This window comes from Ascaphus truei, chromosome 2 (genome assembly GCF_040206685.1).
Source record: "Ascaphus truei isolate aAscTru1 chromosome 2, aAscTru1.hap1, whole genome shotgun sequence".
Taxonomy (NCBI): domain Eukaryota; kingdom Metazoa; phylum Chordata; class Amphibia; order Anura; family Ascaphidae; genus Ascaphus; species Ascaphus truei.
In genome coordinates, this window is record NC_134484.1 from 318,379,203 (window position 1) to 318,390,085 (window position 10,883).

Consider the following 10,883-nt stretch of genomic DNA (forward strand, 5'->3'; position numbering starts at 1 on the left):
AAGAACAGGCAACACACTGGCAATATGATTTCTATAGTTGTTGCATTTGTCTACTGTGAGTATGCCGCTCCAGAATATAATTATTCCTTGTGTTAATTCTTCCTTTTTGGACGTTTTAACAACCTTTCTTGCCACACCAGCTCGATGGGGTTCAAATCTGGTGATATGGGAGGGGGGGGGGGGGGGGGGGGAAATGGCGAATTAATTGAACAGATAAAAACAGTTTAAAACAATGAGAAAAAGTTAATGTACACTGGAGAACTTACTCCGATGGCGTCTTAACCCAGTTGATACTGCTCGCAAGAATATAGGCATTAGAGGCGGTATGTTTAGGGTCATTGTCCTGGAAGAAACGGTAACCAGATGGGAAATCATGCCTAATGTACTCAACAATCTGGGGGACTATTCCTTCTTGGAAAAAGATACTTTAAACATGATTCCTGGAAAAATAGAAGAAAAATGTAACATTAGGGTACAAAATACACTACAGTTGTACAAGTGCATAAGGCTACAGCATTTGACTTTGTACATTATTTACCCTTGTAACGGGTATTCCCTATCAATACCGCCGCTACTACCTGCTGTGCAACCTGTGTGGCTTTCAGGAGCCTAAGCCTCCGCTTGGGGAACCTGGGGTACATACATATCATACATCTCTAGGTGCAACGCCTCCACCTGGGAGGGATCCCAACGGAGTGGGAGGAGGCCCTCACAGGAAACAACCACACAATGCGAACGAATATAAAACAGGACTGGCTTTACTGCATGGGAACACATATATCACGCAATAACATCATAACATCATAACATCATCATGCGCCACGGCGGGCGCTAACCACACTGGGTGTCACGGCGGACACTAACCACACTAGGCGTCACGGCGGACGCTACCACCTCTAGGCGTCACGGCGGACGCTACCACCTCTAGGCGTCACGGCGGACGCTACCACCTCTAGGCGTCACGGCGGACGCTAACCTCCCACAACGTGACCCCACCCTGTGTCCAGTAACCCCCACCCAAATGTCTCGTGCTCCCAAAGTCAAATACCACTGTACATGTGTATGTGTGACTGCGCAGCCACTATGTTTGGTGATAGGCCTGGTTGGTGCACGTGAGTTGCAGGTTACCTGCCCGGGCTCCAGCCACGGGTACCGCGATATAAATCTGCACGATCCGACGTGGTCCTCCACACCGCATAGGTTGAAAGTCCAGCGCGAACAATGTCACTCTTAGTCGCAGGGTCTTTGGTGGTGTTCTGAGCCCAGAACCCACCTCACAGAGCCGCACGGCTTCAACACTGTGTCCCTGACTATTCAACCAATAATGGGGCAGTGTCCCTATCTAGGGCCTGTCCCTAAGCTCCACAAGCTGATAGGTGACTCAGGACCTAACTGGGACCTTGGGGGCTGCTGGCCTAATGCAGAGGGTCACTGACCCCTGCATCCACCTCTTACCCCTAGCTGGTCCGGATCCTGAGTGCCTGCGTGCTGCCAAAGCCCCGCGAAATGTATCTAACTGGGAGCACAGGATCTGCGTGCTGCCAAAACCCCGCGAAATGTATCTAACTGGGAGCACAGGAATCCGGCCTTGACGGCTCCCTGGCGTCATGTGTCTCTGCCCCTGTGCACCCTGGGGGCTGGCAGACTCATCTCGCGCATGCGCGAGCTATCCTGGGGCCTCCCGCGCTGTTCTACCACTGCGCATGCGCAACAGCCCTAACATGGCGGCGCCCTGCTTCCCGAGCCGCCGGGCCGGTGGCAACGCGATCGCGGCCTTAGCGACGGCCCGATCGCGTCCCCGGCAACCGGCCTGCTCGCCGCTCGCGTCCCTAGCTACCAGGGATCTCTATGCTCGCACTCGCAACTGGGAAGGAGGGGGTGAGTGCGCGAGGGGGGACCTGGCTACACGCGAGGGGGGACATGGCTACACCCTTAAAGATGATTATGCATCGTGGTCCACGTCTAGAGATCGCACCCCACACATGCATCTTCAGTGGGTGCTTGGGCCGTGGCTTCAGAGATAGGCATCCCTTTTTGTGGAATACAAATGTGGCAAATCTCAGTTGTCTCATCAGAAAAGATGACATCCTGAAAAGTCTTGCCACATTCGATCCATGCCTGTGCTTGCTCCACTCTCTTCACCTTGTTGGCATCCCTTATCATTGGATACGCTCTGTAATGAGAAGGAAGAATTTTACAGTTACTGTAAAACCACACTTTTACCTACTGTAACACTTTACACTACAATGAACAAGAGACCACTGAGTCTCAACTAGTGCTCAAACCACAAACAGCAAAGTTCAATGTGGTATCTTAAACCAGAGCAAGATGGTCATATATTGCATGTGAGTATGTAAGTGCTGGTAAAAGTCTTGATGGTGATATCAGTTGATACTGAAACCCTATAAATGCATATTTGCACAGCACATACAGTAGTAGTATGCATTTTCTCAGTCCTGATGGCAATCCTATGTCCAATATTGCAGTCCAAGAGTCCAAAATGATGAATAAGTCATAATAGTAGAAAATAGTACTCACTGAATGTAACCATCAACATAAGCTCCAAGTCACGTGCATCTCCTGCAGGGGTATATACTGTAACACGAGGGGTTCTACACTACAACACAATAATGCCCTGGCTGGAAGAGTTGAAGGCCCGAGGCGAAGCCGAGGGACTTTAACCCAGCCAGGGCATTATTGGCCAATAATACCCTGTTCTGAGGGGATCATTACTATTATAGGCTAAATGTAGGCTTTTTTTTTTTTTTTTCATAAAAAAAGATACATTTTTGTAGTCATATTGATTTTTCTCAGCATGATTGTCTACATTCTTATGCTTTTACTGCAAGTTTATTAAAAGGAAATTGTGCACACACACAAATGCACACTGCAGCCCCCATCTATACACCCAAACACTCTGCAACCCCCCCTCTATATATATATATATATATATATATATACAAACACACTCTGCAGTCCCCCCTACACACTGTGCAGCCCCCCTCTTCTACACCCACAAAACACACTGCAGCCCTCCTCCACCCTCTACACTCACAAACACTGGGAAATGACATGCAAATGAGCACACATGTCTGTGAATTGTTTCTCTGGCTTTGCATCTGATTCCCATGCTCTGCTTTAAAGCTGTGTTAACAGTAAGCAATAGCTTATATGGGCTCCATGTAACAATGGTTTTTCAGACAAAAGGTGACACATTGTGTGCTCATTTGCATGTCATTTCCCAGAATCCCTTGCTGCAGTTGAAGCACTGTATGCTGGGGATAATGGTGAAAGGCAGGGTTGCAGACCTGCCTAAGACATGTGAATGTGCTCACAAGTGATCTTTTTATTTGCTATATGCAATATGGTGGAGGTTTCTTGTTGCCTTTTTCACCCACCATAACTTAAACACACACGCACACAGAAATAGCCCTGTTTAACTAAAGCCTGTCTCAGAGCCCTGTGAATCCAGCAGAGAGATAGTTAATTGCAGCTACTCAATTAACTAGTCTCCACCTGGACTAATAAGAGTTCTGTAAAAAGCCTCATGTGAGACACAGGAGAGAGATTCCATAGCTCACATTTGGGCTCCCGGAAGGAGAGCACACAGACACTGTCTTGAGCACAAAGACTGTGCTGAGATCATGACACCCTGACACCCATATTCCCTGGATACAGAGGACCCAGGAACCTTGCAGAGACTGACATGGAGGGTCACCTGCTTAAGGTACTTCCTGAGACTTTGGGGTGGTAATGGGAATATCCCTCTAGCCCTACAGATACTGTAGGGTCTGGGGAAGTAAGTTAGCCCTTACAAAGGGATAGGGGTTTGTTATTTGGTTGTTTTTGTATGTTTTGCCTGGATAAAGGAACAGGCTCAATAAAGCCAATATATAATTTCACCCTAAAACAGTCTCCATTTACATACCTCTGCACACATATCTTACACATATACTATGACATATATATATATATGCAGTGCTTGACAAATTACCCAAAAATCTACTCGCCGAACCAAAACAATCTACTCGCCACCTAGCCCCGCCCCTAGCCCCGCCTCAGCCCCGCTTAAAAAAAAAAGAAATTGAATAAATTCCTAGTAAGAACTAATAACAATATTTGTTTTTGACATAACAGTTTATTTATTGTATTACATTTAGTCCGTGTTACATAGGTGTGTGTGTGAATGTCGGATGACCTCACTAATCTAGAAAAAAAAAAGCCAGACTTGAATGACTAGTTTCCTGAACCCCTTAACCTGTGTCTGGATGCCCCCGCTTCACAATTTCTAAAGCAGCAATCTTACCTGATCCGCAGGCCCTCAATGTCCAGGTACCCTCATTCCCGCAATGTTATATATTGGAGGGGAGGTGTTCTCTACCTGTCTTCTGGGTTAGGGGGGGGTTCCGATGTCTCCCATGTGAAGCTTGAGAGTCAGATCTGGAAGTAAGCAGTGTAGGTTATTTCAGTGTAGGTATAGGGAAGTTAAGATATATAAGGTAAATAAGATATCCAGACCCAGAGTGTGAGACAGAGAGAGTGTGAGACAGAGAGAGTGTGAGACAGAGAGAGTGTGAGACAGAGAGAGTGTGAGACAGAGAGAGTGTGAGACAGAGAGAGTGTGGGTGACAGAGAGAGAGAAAGTGTGGATGACAGAGAGAGAGCGAGTGTGGGTGACAGAGAGAAAGTGTGGATGACAGAGAGAGAGTGTGGGTAAGGGAGAGTGTGGGTGACAGAGAGTATGGGTGACAAAGAGTGTGGGTGACAGAGAGAGAGTGTGGGTAAGGGAGAGTGTGGGTGACAGAGAGTGTGGGTAACAGAGAGTGAGTGTGGGTAATGGAGAGTGTGGGTGACAGAGAGAGAGTGTAGGTAAGAGAGAGTGTGGGTGATGGGGTGGGTGAGAGTGTGTGGGTGACGGGGTGGGTGAGAGAGAGTGTGTGGGTGGGTGAGAGAGAGTGTGTGGGTGATGGGGTGTGTGAAAGAGAGTGTGTGGGTGACGGGTGGGTGAGAGAGAGTGTGTGGGTATCGGGGTGGGTGAGAGAGAGTGTGTGGGTGACGGGGTGGGTGAGCGAGACTGTGTGGGTGACGGGGTGGGTGAGAGAGAGGGTGTGGGTGATGGGGTGGGTGAGAGAGAGTGTGTGGGTGACGGGGTGTGTGGGTGACGGGGTGTGTGGGTGACTGACACTTGGGTGGGTGACTATGACTGATTGGTTGGATGGGTCCAAGAAGCTAAAGCCCTGTAATCTATCCCGCAAGGCCCATATAAACAGAACCTGACTGTCCTCCCATGGAACTAGCTCGAGTCACTCCGCAATTGTCTCCCTCCCCTCCCGCGAGTTTCTATGGCGATGATTTCAGTGCACTAGCCTGTTCCAGTCCAAGGTCAAGTATAGACAGACCCGGTTTGAGTAAAATGGAAGATATCCAGCTACTAGCCAAGGCTATACTGCAATTGGGCGGGTCCAAATCTGAATCCCCACCCCCACAGCCATACCGCAAATTAATAATCTTTTCAGGGACCAAGCCTACTCCCACTGGTGAAGAGACATTTGAGGGTTGGAAGGAATACACTTCACAGGTATTAGAAGAATGAACCTGTTCAGATGCGGTAAAGAGACAGCGAATAATGGAATGTCTACGGCCTCCCGCGGCCACCACTATAAAAATGTATAAGCACTAGCATGAGGATGTCACTGCTCAGCAGATGATGGATTCTCTTATCCTGGCCTACGGAAAGGAAGATGACGTGAGTGAGTTGTGGACTAAATATTACAATCTCCGCCAGAAAGAGGGAGAAGATTTATCTGATTTTATCCAGAGACTCCAGCTGGTCTTGTGGGATTTACACTCCCGTAAAGTCATTAGTGCCTCAGCTGTGGATGAGCATCGACGCACCAATTTCTACGGGGAGCTACACCGACACACTATATCGTGGTCAGGATTAGACGTTCCCTGATGAAAGGAGAGCCCCCTTCATTAGAAGATCTACTGGTTGAGGTGAAAGTCCATGAGGCCCATACTAGATTACATACCCTGAAGAAGGCCAAAGATTCGCGTAAAGGAGGTGACAAAAGAGGTACCCCGCCCAAAAGCCACATGGACTCCTGCTGTGAAGGAAACCTCTCCCGCTGTGAGTACTAGGCCAACGCCTAGATCACCCAGACATTCACAACAATACGGTGAACGCACGTGCTACCACTGTGGACGACCAGGTCATTTCGCTAGAGAGTGTCCGAAATGACAAAGCTCTCCCACCTGTGCCAAGTCCTTTATGGTCGGAGCACAGCAAACCCTCACTACGTTCCCAGCCTTACCTGAAGATAGTGGAGGAGACGTAAGGGTCCAGACAGAAGATGGACCACTCCCGATGTATACAGTATAGTAGGACCCACTGCTATCATACGAGTCATTGTGGAAGGAATCTACTCTTCAGCGCTACTGGACACCGGGTCCCAGGTGACTATCATCTACTGTCCCTTCTGCACATCAGCCATCTTCCTTTGCAGTCGGCCCAAAAGATGACGTTGTGGGGGCTGAGTAAGGATGATTACCCCATAGATGGAATAGTGGTGGTTAAGGTGGATATCCTACAGTTGAACACTTATAAGTCGCACCCCATGGCGGTGGAAGCCCTGGTTTGTCCCGAGGCTCGTGAACATACACATGCACCCATCATATTGGGCACGAATATGGACATAGTGAGGTTGGTGATTCGCTCGTACCTTCATGAAGCCGGTGAGCTGCCGTTGTCATCCCTGAAAATAGCCTCTGGACTAAAGGAGGAATGTATTCGGGTAGCATCTCAGGAGGAATGCAGCGAAATCTTCAATCAAGAACAAGGGTTAGTGGAGATTCCATTATTAGTATTACAGTCACCATGAAACCAACAGATACTTTTCGTTAGAGACCCTCCCCGAGTCTGAACTGCATTGGGGATACCGAATGATACCTGAAGTACGTGAGCGGACCTCAGGCGTCCCCAAGAGGATTATCGTGTCCATTCAGAATACTTCCTTGCACACAGTACCATTTGAAGTAGGACAAAGGCTGGGCAGGATATATCCTGTGGATCCTGTGGATGACATAGCGACAGTCAATGCTGCCAGTGTGGGGGAACAGCCAGAAGAACTACAATTTGACTTCGGGGAATCTCCACTGGAGGAAGCATGGAAGGAGAGGCTATGTGCTCAGTTGAGAGAGCGGCGAGAAGTATTTTCTACGAGCGAGATGGACGTGGGATGTAGCCGCAACGCATAGCACACGATTTGTCTGAATGATGACACTCCGTTCTGGGAAAGATCCCGACGTATAGCTCCCCGAGACGTGGAGGATGTACGGAACGTACTAAATGAAATGGAGACGGCCGGTATAGTGACCGAATCTTGAAGTCCGTACGCCTCGCCGATAGTGGTGGTTCGGAAGAAAAATGGGTCTATCCGCCTATGAACCTTGAACAGACGTACTGTGCCTGATCAATACACGCTACCACGAATAGAGGAGAACCTCAGCGCGTTGTCCGGAACTCATTGGTTTAGTGTACTGGACCTTCGATCTGGGTGCTATCAGGTTCCCATGAGCTTGGCCGATCAAGAGAAGATAGCGTTCGTTTGTCCGATGGGGTTCTACCAGTTCACCCGAATGCCTCAAGGTATTTGCGGTGCACCGGCCACCTTCCAACGGCTGATGGAAAGAACGATTGGAGATATGAGTCCTCGTGAGTGCTTGGTTTACTTAAACGACAATCGTATTCGGAAAAACACTCGAAGAGCATGAGACTCGGCTGATGAAGGTGCTGGACCAACTACGTAAAGAAGGCCTGAAGCTCTCCTTGGACAAATGCCGCTTCTGCCAGACGTCCGTCATTTACGTGGGCCATATTGTCGCCGAGGATGGAGTGGCCACCGACCCTGCCAAGGTAGAAGCTGTGGTAAATTCGCTGCGAGCTGAGAATGTGATGGAGCTGAGGTATTTTCTTGGGTTCTGCGGATATTACCGGAGGTTCGTGGATGGGTACTCCAAGAAGGCTGCTGCGCGGAATAATCTACTGAAGGTTTACCCAGAGGACCCCAAGCAGAAGAGTACCACACCTTGAACCCCCTTCGGGGATTGGTGGACATTAGCCTGTGAGCAAGCTTTCAAGGGACTGAAGAAGAGTCTAACAGAGGCTCCCGTTCTAGCCTATGCTCACCCAGAGAAGCCGTACGTCCTACACGTGGACGCCAGCCTTAACGGATTGGGAGCGGTACTACACCAGAAGTACCCGACTGGATTGCGCCCCATGGCCTATGCAAGCAGAAGTTTGACTCCTAGTGAGAAGAACTACCCAGTGCATAAGTTGGAGTTTCTTGCCCTTAAGTGGGCCGTATCAGAAAAACTACATGACTACCTCTATGGGGTCACCTTTGAAGTCCGAATTTACAATAATCCACTGATCTATGTTCAAACAACTGCCAAATTAGATGCAACAGGTCATAGATGGTTGGCTACGCTCTCCACATATCAGTTCACTCTGAAATATAAACCTGGGCCCCTCAACATAGGAGCTGATGCTCTAACTAGGAGACCAGGAATGGATGAGAACTCCGATGATGGTTCCTGGGAAGAAATTCCGGGGCCAGGGATGAGAGCTATGTGTGCCACTGCAGCCATCATAAACAACTGAGTGGCATTCTCCGAGCTGCGAGTCGCAGATTCCTTAGGGTGCCGACCTCAAGCCCTTCCCGAAGCCTACTATCACCCCGATGGAATGGGCATCAACCAGAATGTCATTTTCACTTGGAAATTTCACTTGTCATTTTCACTTGGTACTGGCGCAAATACATGATTCAGCGGCTAATACTGTCTAATACGAGAGGCACAAACATGATTCTTCATTAATAAAAAGGGCTCTTCCTGATGCTGTGGGCTTACTCATGAGGGTATGGGAAAAATTTGAAATGGGTAATGGCCTCTTCTATAGAGTTGTTCGATATCATGATCATCCTTACAGACGACAACTGTTTCTACCCCGGCGTCTACCAGGCCTCGTTTTAAGATCACTACATGATGATCACGGACATTTGGGGGTGGATAAAACCTTCGGCTTAGTGAGAGATTGATTTTTCTGGCCTGGAATGTGGGAGTCAGTGGAACAACACTGCAGGAAATGTCTACGGTGCATTCATAGAAACACACTCCCCACCCGTGCTTCCCCTATAGATTTAGTATGTATGGACTTTTTGTGTATAGAACCCGATTCAAAAGGCATCGGCAACTGGATCACTACACTCGATACGCCCAAACGTTTCCCACTAAAGATCAAAAAGCTATCACTGTGGCAAAAGTATTGCAAAGAGACTTTGAGAGTAAGCTTATCAAAGAATTGCTCAAGCTGCTAAATGCCCAAAAGTCTTGAACCACTCCATACCACCCTGAGGGAGATGCCCTTCTGGAAAGATTTAATCGGACATTGTTCGATATGTTAGGCACGCTGCAAGACTCAAGGAGGGGGGATGGAGCAAACATGTGGGGGCCTTAGTACATGCATACAATTGCACTAGGCAAGAATCAACGGGATACACGCCGTAATTTCTCATGTTTGGGCGAGAAGCACACTTACTGGTGGACATTCGTCTAAGGGTATCTACAGATGGGATACCCAATACAATGCACTTTCACTATGTAAAAAGGTTCCAAGACAGTCTACATTGTGCCTATCAGCTCGCCGAAAGAGCTGCTGCCCAGGTGAATGCTAATTATAAGCGGAGATACGATCATAAGATTCGCTATAGAGAACTTCGGCCTGGAGATGCTGTCGTCCTTCGAAATTTGTGTTTGGCATCGTAATCACCTGCTGCCCATACCGCAAGTGGATGGAAATGATCCAGAATCTGAAACAGTAACTGATAACTCTGAACTGGGGGAGCCTATTGACATTCAACCAAGCTTACAAGAACAAGATCCTATGGAAGGGACAACCAATGAATCCACTAACGATTGGTGGGCACATCCTGAAGGAGCTCCGGGTAATGGGCCTGCACCTCAAAACCAGTACCAAGCAACTCCCACTCATCGTCCTCTCAATCCTAGTAGTCCTAGCTTTGTACCTAATAAAGACTGTGTGCTATCTAATTCACCTCTTGCTGGAGAAATGGGGCTTCAAGCCACCGAATCATTGGTGTATGACAAAAATGAAGAGACTCGTCGGAGTCAGAGAATGAGGCGCCCATCTATTAGAGTGGTGTATGATCAATTAGGGGCACCCCACTATGTGTCTCAGCAGCAGACTAAAGCTAAACTGGCCTCCGTGATTAATATGTTCACTGAACTGTACCATACTGTCTAAAGTGAAGTGAGATATGTGTATCATAGTTATGTACTACATTTTTCATTATATAATTATGTGTTGGCGTTCCCAAGCGGGGTCATTGTGGTTTTCACCAGGGGAGGATGTAGCCAGTTCCCCCCTCCGAGGTTGTGCCCCTTGCTGTGTAGCTTCGTTATTGCAGGAGACTTGCGGCCGGTTGCGGGGCGTGTGGATGCGCGGTCAAGTGTGTCGGGAGCTCCGAGGGAGGGGGCGGGCAGTGGGAGGCTGCCGGTGTGCACGATGGGGCGATCATGTCGCCGGGGGCTCGGGTGATCTCAGAGAGAGAGCCGCCATCTTAGGGAGGCTTGCGCATGCACAGAGGAGCGGCGGTAGCCATTGGAGGTCGCGCATGCGCAGTGGAAAAGCGCGCGAAGGCTAGCCAATCAGGGAAGGCTAGCCAATCAGGGAAGGCTCTGGGAAAGGACTACAAGTCCTATGAGCCTTAGGAATACCCCACCTGACGCGAGGGAGCGAAAGGAGCTGGAGAAGTGCTGCAGGGAGGAATAGGAAGTGTGTCACAGGAGGTAGCGTGGCAGAG

At 48.8% G+C, this 10,883-nt stretch overlaps 1 protein-coding gene across 1 annotated transcript in view; it reads right to left on the reverse strand.

The window, feature by feature from the left end:
- Positions 1–6,133, reverse strand: part of LRRFIP2 (LRR binding FLII interacting protein 2) — a 501,877-nt gene extending 495,744 nt beyond the window's left edge. Inside the window, exon 1 of the mRNA XM_075586521.1 lies at positions 6,121–6,133. The gene's annotated coding sequence lies outside the window, so the exon portion shown is untranslated. The remainder of the gene's footprint in view (positions 1–6,120) is intronic.
- Positions 6,134–10,883: the final 4,750 nt, after the last annotated feature.